Source organism: Pteropus vampyrus, unplaced genomic scaffold (assembly GCF_000151845.1).
Source record: "Pteropus vampyrus isolate Shadow unplaced genomic scaffold, Pvam_2.0 Scaffold91, whole genome shotgun sequence".
NCBI lineage: Eukaryota > Metazoa > Chordata > Mammalia > Chiroptera > Pteropodidae > Pteropus > Pteropus vampyrus.
The window spans coordinates 18,003-29,845 of record NW_011888872.1 but is presented as its reverse complement, the minus strand read 5'-3'; the positions used below and the strand labels follow the sequence as shown (position 1 = coordinate 29,845).

Here is an 11,843-nt window from a genome sequence, read left to right as displayed (position 1 = left end):
TAAAAAATAAAAAATAAGGGATTGTAAACTGACAAGGTCCTTGAAATCTGTGAAGTCAACCAAGGGTTGCCTCACCTTAAAAAAAAAAAAAAAAGAATAGCATCATCACCAGCCAATATACTGCTTCTGCTATTCAAATGTGCTTTTCCTTTAGAAATAATAGAATAGTTGAAAAAAATTGCTTACCTTTAAATACGGGATTGGAGAAGCTATTTTTAGGGTTTGAGGCTTTCTTTGCTTTACTTGTAAGGGTACTCTCTCAAGAGCTATTCATTCCTTGATGATTGTTGGGAATGATAGAGGTAAGTCACTCTGAAGAGCCCTATCTATGTATTATGTGATTATAGGCCAGTGCTTGACTTTTTAACAAAAAAGTTTATATAACAGGGAAAAAGATCCCATAAAAGTATGTGGTGATTTAACTAATCTTAAAGGAGATTTTCCCAAAACCGAAAATTTGAATTGTCCCTTTGCTTCCCGCCACCCTTGTTTTTACACATTAATGCCTTATAGTAATAAATACAGAAGTTGACGATCTAGAAATTGATAACTCTAAAGCTATCCATGTTTGTGGTCCTTTGGAAAGTGTTCATATAACCCAGTATGTGTACCCTAATCTGAAAAACCACTGCTCTGAAATCTCTGCATTGTTGCCTAGATGAGGCATAAAGACTCTCCATTCACTGGGTGTGATCCTTAATGTATAGTCCTGAAGTTAAAGACCAGAGGCAGTTCATACCATTTAAAGGATTTTTTGTGTAACTACCACTATGTGACTTTGACCAAATTACTTAATCTCTCCATGCCTTAGTTTCTCTATGAGGGTTAATGATAATACCTCAGAGTTGTAAAGATTGCGTAAATACAGATGAGGTGTGTAGAACAATGTCTGACTCAAAATAAGCACAGAATTAAAAATAAGGATTATTTGATAAAGAAAAAAAATGCCTCAGAATTTCTGTTGTCTGGTGTTACTCAGATTATCTGCAGTAATTCTTAAATTTTGGTTCTCTTGAGAATAGTTTGGAGAGCCTTGTTTTTAAAGAAAATACAAAGCATATTCCTTACCTATTCCCCAGAGCTTCTGATTCTGTAGGCCTGGGTTGGGGCCAGAAATCAACTATTTTAACAAGTATTTCAGGTAATTCTGGTACAGGTGGTCCTTGTCCGACCCTATGAGAAACACTATAGTCAGGTTTAATCCCTTTTCTTCAACATACTCCTTTCTATATTTGAAAGCAAGAAGTCTGGTTTCCATTGTGACTTTGTTTTTTGGCCCAGAACATCCAGAGCTCATTTACCTCTTCATCATGTTAATATGGTTTCAGGTCTATTCATGTTCCTAATTGAGAAATTAAGCATTGTCTAAGAATAGCAATGTTTTCATAAAATATGATATCTAGAAATACAGTCTGACAGCAGAGTAGACCATAAAATTATGATCTCTAGTTTTAGACAACATACTTCAAATACTGTAGCCACATACTATTTGGCCATTCTAAACGACACTTAATTAAAATATTTAGGTCTTTTTCATATGTTCTGCTGGTAAGCTAAATCTCTCCTATATATATATTTGTGCAATTTTTTTTTTTACCTACTTGCAATAATTTCTTATTATTGTAAACTCTTTTCTGGTTATAAAAGTAATATTGTTCATTGTAAAACCTACAGAAAAACATAAACTAAATATTGACCAGTATCTCATACTCAGAGGCACTATCATCTTAATACATGTCCTTTCATTCTTTAATAGATATGTAAATCTTTTTTATTAAAACAGGAGTAAAATGTTCAGATGAGACAAGTATTAAATATTTTTCATTGTTAATATGTATAGATACATCATTTTTATTGTCCTTAGTATAGCATTTCATTGTATAGATAGATTCACAATATGTAATTTCATTAAACTGTACTCAGTTGACATTTAAATTCTCATTTTCCCCTCTTAAGTAACACCACAATAAACACACACACACACTTGTGTACTGTTTCATTTATTCTCTTAAAATAAATTCTTAGAAATGAAGTTAGCAATATGACCATCTTTCTCTATATATTGTCCCTTAATTGAAGCCTAAATAAATATTTTCTTCATGTGAGCATAACCAAAGTTTTCTTGTGCTTCCACAGATATGAGACCATTTCTCCGTTTTTTCTGCTTATTCTGTTAGAAGCTTAATATGGATTCCTTCAATCTACTGCTTTCAAAAAGGTTAATATCCAAAAATGTTTCTCATCAACTCATTTGTGTTTGTTGTATGGGGTTGGGTGGATGAATGGAAGCAAAGGAAGCAGAGAATTTTAGTCAATGAACTTAGTAAGATCAAGCTTCTTGAGGTATCTTTTTCTTCCCTGGAGTCAAGGCAAGTTAAACAGGAACCAGAGCAACTGGAAAATTATAACAAAAATCCATATAAACATCCATATAAAGGTAAATTTATGCTTATTGAGTCATCTGATATTTAAATTGTCATAGGCAAATTTTCCCACCACAAATTTGCCTGTATTGACCAGGACATAAGAAATACTAAAATGAAAAATAAAACATAAAACAGCAGTATGTATACAGGAATAAAAAACAAAGTTATGAAGTAGAAAATCCAAAAACAGAACTTGTATATATGACTTTATCATAAAGATGGCTTAAGTCATTTATGAACAACTGCTTAGTCATAGGGAAAAAATGTTTCCTATCTCATATCATTTGCCAAAAATACAGAATTAAAATTGTAAAGATACTAAAAGAAAATATAGGGTAATATGATATAATGTTGAGTTGTAGAAGGCATGACCTGAGAAGTTGAATCCATAAAGATAGTTTGACTACATTAAAACAATTCTGTATACCTAACCACCATAAATAAAATTGCAAAAAAGACATACTGAGTAAGCTAGTCTATCTACGAATACTATCCCACACATACAAATAAATATAAGTACAAAAAAACTAATAGGACAAAAATAGGCTGGCACAAATTGGAAAATTTTTTTAAGTAAAAATTCAACCTTATTAGGTACCGAAAGGAAATTTTAAATAATAATTCCTAGGTAGAAAGAAATCATAAATTATAATACATTATTGGTGAAAATATAAGTGAAATATTGGTGAAAATATTCAGCTTTTTTGGAGAAAAATGGCATTATGTATTCGAATCTTTAATTTTTATATATGCTTCAACCTAATATTTTCATGTTTAGTAATTTAAGAACAATTAGAGAGCTAAGACTTAGTTATAATAATGTACATCAAGGCTTTGTTTAAATAGTAAAATATCAGCAACCATATAAATGTCTAGTAGTAAGGAAATTATTGAGTAAATTATAATGTGTCCAATCAATAGTCACTAAAATAGATGTTGCATAATATTTAATAATCTGGAAATAAGTTATAAGTAATGGCATATAAATTTTAAAAACCAGTATGTACTATATGGTTCTACTCTGTTAAAAAAGACTGGGAAACAATGAATTAACAATGAGTTAACAGTTAACTTTTGTTGGAGAGATTATAGTTAATATCTTTTTACTTACCTGCATTTGACATACTTTCTGCAATGAAGATGTCTTACCATTGTAATTCTAAAACAATAAAAGTTCTTGTTAATACTTAAAGTACACTAATAAAGTACATAGCTCTATCAAGGTTCAATTAGGGGAGCAGAACTACTATGAGTATAATAAACTAATAAATTCATTATAGGAACAAGACTATCCATAAATGTGGGAGGTGGGGGGAAAGCTGTTGACTCTGCATCTGGTGATAGAACTGGGGTCACCGTTAGTCAGCAGGACTAGCAGGTGAGAACTTAAGAGTGCGTTGGAGAGAACAAAGGCAAGCTGCAGTCCCTATCTCTCACCACCTCTAAGCCTTCAGAGAGCAATTGTTGCTCCCTCAATTCCACCATCCAATTCTCACCAACACTTTTTTTGACACTTCAAACTGAGAATGATAAACGTAAGAGTCATGAACACTTTGGGGGTAATTTATAGAGTACTGTCCTTATAATATGTCAAAGGAATATAATTTCTAAGTACTCATTAGAAAGTCTCATCTATGATACTCCAAAATGCTATTTTACAGGAATATATTTTATTGTTTTTTTGTGTTAATATTGAGAAAATCTGGTGCATACTGTAGGAATTCCATATGGTTCAACCACATATCATCTTTGTCAGTTAGGGCAAGTTAAAGTTATTTAATTTGTGTCAGCGTCTGAATATGTAAAGTGGGAAAAAAATAATAGAATCCATGTCCTAGAGGACTTGTGAGATTTAAGTGAAATAATACATGTAAAAAAACTTAACCTGATAATTAGCATATTGAAAGTGCTCAATAAATGGTAGTTCTTTCAAGTAATCATAATCTCTAATCTAAATTTGGCATTGTCCCACACCCACATGTGTCTTTATATTATAATATAAAGGACTATATTAATTTAAACCACATAGCATAATTTATCATATTTTTCAAATGTTAGATGGTATACTACATGTATTTTGCAAATTTTTTTACTCAACATAGTTTAAAAATGTATTATTCATTGATATAACTTAGTTCGCTCATTTTAACTCATGTATGGTATTCCCAAATATGGATATATCACAGTTTGTCAATTCTCCTGTTGGACATTTAGTTTATTTCCAGTTTTTGTTACTAGAAATAATGTTGCAACAAACATTCCTGTACCTGTTTTCTTAAATACACATGCAAAAGAATCTCAGGAATATATACCAAGAATTGGAATTGCTGGATTGAGGATATATACTTCTTCAACTTTTCTAGATATTGCTAAATTGCTCTCCAAAGTAGATGCACTAGTTTACACTCTCAGCAGCAAGCACGAGATTTCCTGTTTCTTCTTCTTCTCACCAAACTTGGTCTTATCATACCTTTTTAATATTTGTGTGAAATGCTATCTCATTGTTTTAAATTGTAGGAAGTTGAGGAACAGATCATTCTAATAGACAAAGTTTTCCTTCTGACATCAAAGTATTATTATTAACATTGTATTTGTATTCCTGTTAGATGTTAATATATCCCAGTCCTCCTCCATTAAACTGCATTATGTCTACCTAACAATAGTGGAAAGTATACAAGGGACCAGAAGGCCTGGATTTGCATACTACCTGTCTATTGCTCCTTAATTCTGTCACAATGGGCAAGTGAAAACCTGACCTGCCCAGATTCTTTCATCTGTAAAACAGGGATGACAGCATTTGACTGGATTCTTGAGAGGATTAAATGTAGTAACAGGTTATTACTCATCGTTGCAACTACAGCAACCAACAGGACCCAGTACACGATAAGCAGATTATAAACATTTGTAGAATTGAAAACATTTATCCACCAAGCTCTTAAACTTCTCCTCAGGAATCCCAGGACTCATAATGCTGCCATAGTGGTCTGGCTACAACCACAAGACCACCAACCCACTCCTGGATTGCAGAGAATGACAGCAACTTGCAGTCCATTTGAGAAGTTCAAGAAATAATATGAAACTATGAATTAGCTTTTGATGTGTGCACACTACTAGATATCAGTAGATTAGAAAGATTCCACCCAAATTAAAATAATAGCAAAGAAATATATGAAAGATGAAATGCACTATTAGAAAAAAATTATCTTTGCAGCTGAGTCAAATAGATGAAGCACTCAATGAAAGTAAGGTAAACTGTATTCTTTATTAGGCTCACTTCTGTACTTGAAAACTTCTCAGATCACTTCAGCCAACAAAATACTTTTTAACAAAAGAGAAATAGGCATTTTCATAAATTGCTTGTAAAGGAAAAAAAAATATACAATCTTTATGGAAGTCAGAAATAATACTCAAAATTAATAAATTTAATTAAAACTCCTTTTTATTCACTAAACTAAAAAATGCATATGAGAAACATTACCAAGTTAAGATACAGATTGCTCATCAAATTATTCTTTTTTAACATTTAATTTTTCAAATTTTAATTTTTCAATTAGTTGACACTCAATATTTTATATTAGTTTCAGGTGTATAGCACAGTGGTTAGACATTTATATAATTTATATAAATTAGTTTAGTACCCACCTGGTTATTACAATATTGTTGACTATATTCCCCATACTGTACTTTACATCTCCATGACTATTTTGTAACTACCAATTTGTACTTTTTAATCCCTTAACCGTTTTTTCACCCAGCCTCCCAAACTCCTCCCATCTGGCAACCATCAGTTTGGTTTCTATCTATGAATCTCTTTCTGTTTTGTCTATTTGTTTATTTTGTCCTTTAGATTCCATATATTAGTGAGATCATAGGGTATTTGCCTTCTGATTTATTTCACCTAGCATAATATGTGCTAGTCCATCCATGTTGTCACAAATGGTAAGATTTCATTATTTTTATAGCCAAGTAATATTCCATTGCCTATATGTACCACTTTTTCTTTATCCAGTAGTCTATTCATAGGCACTTAGGTTGCTTCCATAAAATTAATGCTACAATAAATATACAGATGCATGTCTTTTCAAATTAGTGTTTTGAATTTCTTTGGATAAATACCCAGAAGTGGGATTGCTGGGTCATATGGTAATTCCATTTTTAATTTTTTGAGGAACCTCCATACTGTTTTCTTGGAAAATTTTTCATGTGCACTTGAAAAGAATGTATATTATGCTGCTTTGAGGCAAAATGCTCTAAAAATGTCAATTAAATCCATCTGGTCTAATGTATCTTTAAGACTGTTTCATTGTTGATTTTCTGTCTGGTAAATCTATCCATTGATCTACCTATTCAAATCATTAAAAATAAAACTAAAGTAAAAACTTAACTATTTAGTAGTAGTAGCAGCTACATGATTAAAAGATAGAGATAAACAAAGATCCTCCTAGAGGGCAGGCTTCCTATTACAATATGAATTGAACTAGCATAAATGCTCAAATGTTTCTCATATGTCACTATAGCCACGAGACCCATTTATCAATGATCATTATGCTATCTTAGAACAATTAGTTTAAACTAATGAGTTTATTGTAGAATTTGTATCATTAATTTTATCACATCACAGCAACTAAGGTTGTATTTCAACCCATATATTTATCCATTAAAATGACAAAGGCACAAACCCTTTGGTCCAACTATTTTGCTTCTAGAAATTTATCGTTTGTATATACTCACACCTGTGCTATTTTCTTTAGGGTAATAGCAAGAAATTAATACTCACCTCCAGGCCAGATACTATTCTAAATGCTTTAGATATATTACCTCATTTTATCGTCATATGAGGTAGGCACTATTCCCATTTTACAAATGAGGAAATTGAGGTTTAAAGAATTAAATGATTTGCCTAAAGTCAGACACTATTAAATGCTTATGGGTAGGTTACCACACCAAAATGAAGTAAAAGTTAAGGATGGGAATTTTGGCAATCTGGTAGGCCTCTGTTCTGTCAGCAGCTATACAACATACTAGTGAGATGGAACAAAATATATTGCTCATAATATGTCTATAGTGTATTAGTCATAAGTAAAAATTAATAAACTTATGGGTAGGTATTATTCCCATTTTACACATGAGGAAATTGAGATTTGGAGAGGTTGATTTGCTTAAGGTCACACAACTAATAAGTGCTGAAGCTGGAATTCAAATCCAGGAAGAATGGCTCCAAATTCCTTCAATCACTAGATGGTATTATCTATAAATTCATCATGGTACTATATGGTTACATTAATTATGGTATATTCATCCAATGGAATATAATGCAGCCATAGAAAATAATGAGAAGCTCTTTATATACTGATATGGCACAGCATGCAAGATATATAACTAAGTGAAAAAAGCCCAGTATATAATAAGCTCTTGTTTGTAGAAAAAGAAGTCAGAGACCTGAAATTATATACAAAATTTGGAATATATGTGCATTTGAACTGAGGGGAGGGTTGCTAACTTTCATTGTATTTTCCCCAAAATGGTTAAGTATCTCTAGGCTATGAAAGAAAATTTAGCCTTACACAAATTATACATACAATAGTTTCCCTTTATCTGTGGAGATACAGACCAACACCCCTAGTGGATGCCTGAAATTGTGGATAGTGCTGAACCCTGTACATATTATGTTTTTCCCTCTACATATGTACCTATGATAAAGTTTAATTAATTAGGCACAGAGATTAAAAACAGTAACTAATAATAAATTAGAATAATTACAACAACATACTAAGTTATGTGAATATAGTGTGTATATGTGTATGTGTGTGTCTCACCCTCTCTCAAAATATGTTGTTATACTGTAATCACCTTTTTACTTAAAGGAAGTACTTTATGCCTTCTCTTTGGTGTATCCAAATTGCCAGCATAACTACTCTTGCACCTTGGGGCCATTATTGAGTAAAATAAGCGTTACTTGAACAAAATCACTGTGATACCATGATGGTTGATCTGATTATCGAGATGTTATTAAGTGACTAATGGGTGAGTAAGGTATACAGCCTGGATACTTTGGGCAAAGGAATGATTCACATTCTAAGTGGGACGAAGAAGAATGGTACAAGATTTCATCATGCTACCCAGTATGGCGCACAATTTAAAACTTATAAATTGTTTATTTGGAATTTTTCATTTAATATTTTCGGACCCCAGTGACAATGGGTAACTGAAACTAAGAAAAGCAAAACTGCAAATAGGGGGGAACTACTGTATACACTATAACTATATCTATGGATAAAAATATGAATAGGAAAAGACTGAAATAAAAATGCATTAAAATAATAGCATCTTATACTAAAATTCCATATGGATCAAAGATTTAAATGATTACAAAGAGAAAAATAAAAAAGTGATTACTAGAGAAAAGATAAGGGAATGTTTTTATAACTCATTAAGTATGAGCCTAACCCCAAATACATAAGATAAAAGATAAGTTCAACTACATACATACAAGAAAAAATTTCCTTGGCAAAAGCTAAAAAAAAGAAAAATATAAAGAAAAAATACATATGCACGCGCACACGCGCGCACACACACACACACACACACACACATAGTATAGGTAAAGTCAGAAAAAGAAAGAGATATAAATAATATCTCAGATGAAAGACTAATTTTTGTAAAGAACTCCTACAAATCAATAAGAAAAAGACCAGCAACTCATTAAAAAAAAGTGAAAGATATGTTTAACATAAAAGTAAACACAAATGGCAACACAAATGGCTTTGAAGCATTTAAAAATATTCTCAATCTCACCAATACTAAGAAACCATTTTTCACCCATCATTTTGGCAAAGCTATAGAAGTTTGAGAATACACCTTGTCAAAGTGTAGGGAAACAGGCACTCTCACAGCTGCTGGTTGAATTGTAAATTAGTTCCACATTTATAGAAAGCAGTATGTCAATATCAAGATTACAAATGTATATATTCTTCAACCCAGCAATTCCACCCCTACGGATCAATCCAACATATTACTCTAACATGTGAGAAGTGAAATATATAAACATTCATTGTGGCACAGTTTGTAACAGCAAAAGACCGGAAACCTACAGGGTCATTATTAGGGAACTAAATTAGAATACATTTATCAGTAGAAAACTATACAGCTATTACTCCCGAATAAACAGGGAATTTCTATATACTAACATGAAAATATCTCCAAGATGTATTGTTCAGTGAATAAAACAAGTTGTAAAATGGTATGTGCCATATACTACTATTTTATCAAATAAAAGGCAGAGGAGAACATATCTACATATTTTCTGGTATGTGCACAACATATCTGTGGTAGTATTTACAAATAGTAACACTGGTTTTCTCCACAGACAGGAAATATGGCCGAGGGATTGAGGTAGAGAGGAACTTCCTTTCTGCTATTTCCTTTGTGCCTTCCAAATTTTGCATAATGAATATATTACCTATTCAGGATACTACATTGAATGTTTTTTTTAATGTCAAGAATCTCTGAACTAATAATTCTTGACATCCCCTCCATCCCTCTCTTCTACTCCACTTTCTCGCCTTTTCCTACCAATCACATTCCTGTGAGATAAATTAATTCTTGGGGTTACTTACCATCATTGAGGGGTTTCACTAGCAATCAGGACATGCCACTCTTATACTTTATTCTAGAGACTAATTGGAGACTCCAAGGTCCTCCTCATGCAGGGGTTCTTAATTGTTTTTATGCCATTAACCCCTTTGGCATCTGCTGAAGCCTTTGGACTCCTGAGAAAATAAAATATATAAAATTATTGTAAAAATCAATTATATTGAAACAATGTTATAAAAAGATTTTTAAGACATTGTGATATAGTAATACATCATATTTCTTTATTAATGCATTAAATAAACTATTCCTGGGGGAGTTAATAAGAGAATTTTAAAATAGTAATATCTACAATAACTATAATATGATATGTGATGTGACCTACTGCATCAACCATTCTATCAGTTTCATCTTCCTAAGAAAGTCCCTCCTAGATCTAGACATATTGCCCTCTGCATCTTGGTCATTTGAGGATTTCTCTTCACCATCATCCTGGAGGATGCCTTTGCGCCACTCTGTGGTGTCAATATCCTGTTTTCTGTATCCTATGTCTCATTTATTTCCTTGTTTTGGTGGAGCACACCCTCCAGCTCTTTCTGAGAAAGTATGGGAGGAGAATTATTTAAATTTCAAATATTTGAATATGTCAGTAAAAATTATTCATACTTGATTGATTTGCTGAGTAAAGAATTCTAGTTTGAGAATCTTTTTCTTTCCAATTTTTGAAGACTTTGCAGAGTTAACTATTGAGAAGTCTATTCTGACTTAGGGTCCTTTTTATGTGACATGCTTTTCTCTCTGGAAATGCACAGCTTAAGTCTTTGTCCTAGTGTTCCAAAATTTTCCAACATACAGTGTTGGGATCTATTTTCATCATATGGGATGGATATTTCGTAGGCCCTTTCAATTAGCAAATTGATGTCCTTCCATTCTGGGAGGTTTTCTTGAATCTTTTCTTTGATTTTTTTTTTTCCTTCCCTCCATGTTCTGTTAATGCTATTTGGAATTCATAGAAATTTTTAAGTGGTCCTCTAATTTTTTCTATAGCTTCTCTTCTTCTTTTTTTTTTTTTTGGTCTTTTCACTCTATTTGGGGGAGATTTCCTTAACTTATCCTTCATCTCTTAACTTAAGGTCTTTATTTCTGCAATTCTTTAATTTATAGAAGTTCTTTTTGGTTCTATAAATTTATTTTTAATGTAGTATTCTCTTCTTCTTAGTTGCAATAGCTTCTCTTGACTTCTTTGAGGGTAATAGTGATAGTTACTTGCCTATGCATGGTCTGTTTTCTTCAAGTTGTTTTTTCTGTTTCTGTTTTATCCTTAATATTGAGGTCTCTCCAGATGCCTAGTAATTCTTAGTTCCCCATTCATAAAGTGCAAGAATAAAAAATTGACTGGAAGCCTGGGCCCATCAGTGGGGCTTGTCTACTGTGAATTTCACACTTGGCAGTACAGTGGTCTGACTGATCGATTTAGTTGGAGAACTTCTGCCAGTACTTTTAGTTCCTTCCTCTTGAGTTAGTCAAGATTCCCTGAGAAGATTCTTGTAGTCTCCTGCCAGAATCTTGAGGGCCTAGCAACTAGTTTTCCTAAGAACCAAGAAGGAAAAGAAAATGGGAGAAACATAGCATCTAAAATGCATGGGTTCATTTAATTTTCCTGTTTTCAGTAGAGTAACCCCGACCCCAAAGGAACAGTGGGACTACAGGAAAACAAGTAAATACAAAATGGTGTGAGTAGGGGTAGATCCAGGTTGTATGTTATCCAAAGCTTACACAATTAGGGGGACCTGCATTAGGAAAATACAAAATGGCAAATATAAAATT

The 11,843-nt window shown here is 32.3% G+C and overlaps 1 long non-coding RNA gene across 1 annotated transcript; it reads right to left on the bottom strand.

Moving 5' to 3' along the window:
* Window positions 1-1,983: 1,983 nt before the first annotated feature.
* On the bottom strand, window positions 1,984-3,661 carry LOC111742306. Its single transcript, XR_002781261.1, has 2 exons — window positions 3,538-3,661; window positions 1,984-2,394 (listed from the first exon to the last, which is right to left on the bottom strand). It is a non-coding gene; the product is annotated as an uncharacterized LOC111742306 (long non-coding RNA).
* Window positions 3,662-11,843: the final 8,182 nt, after the last annotated feature.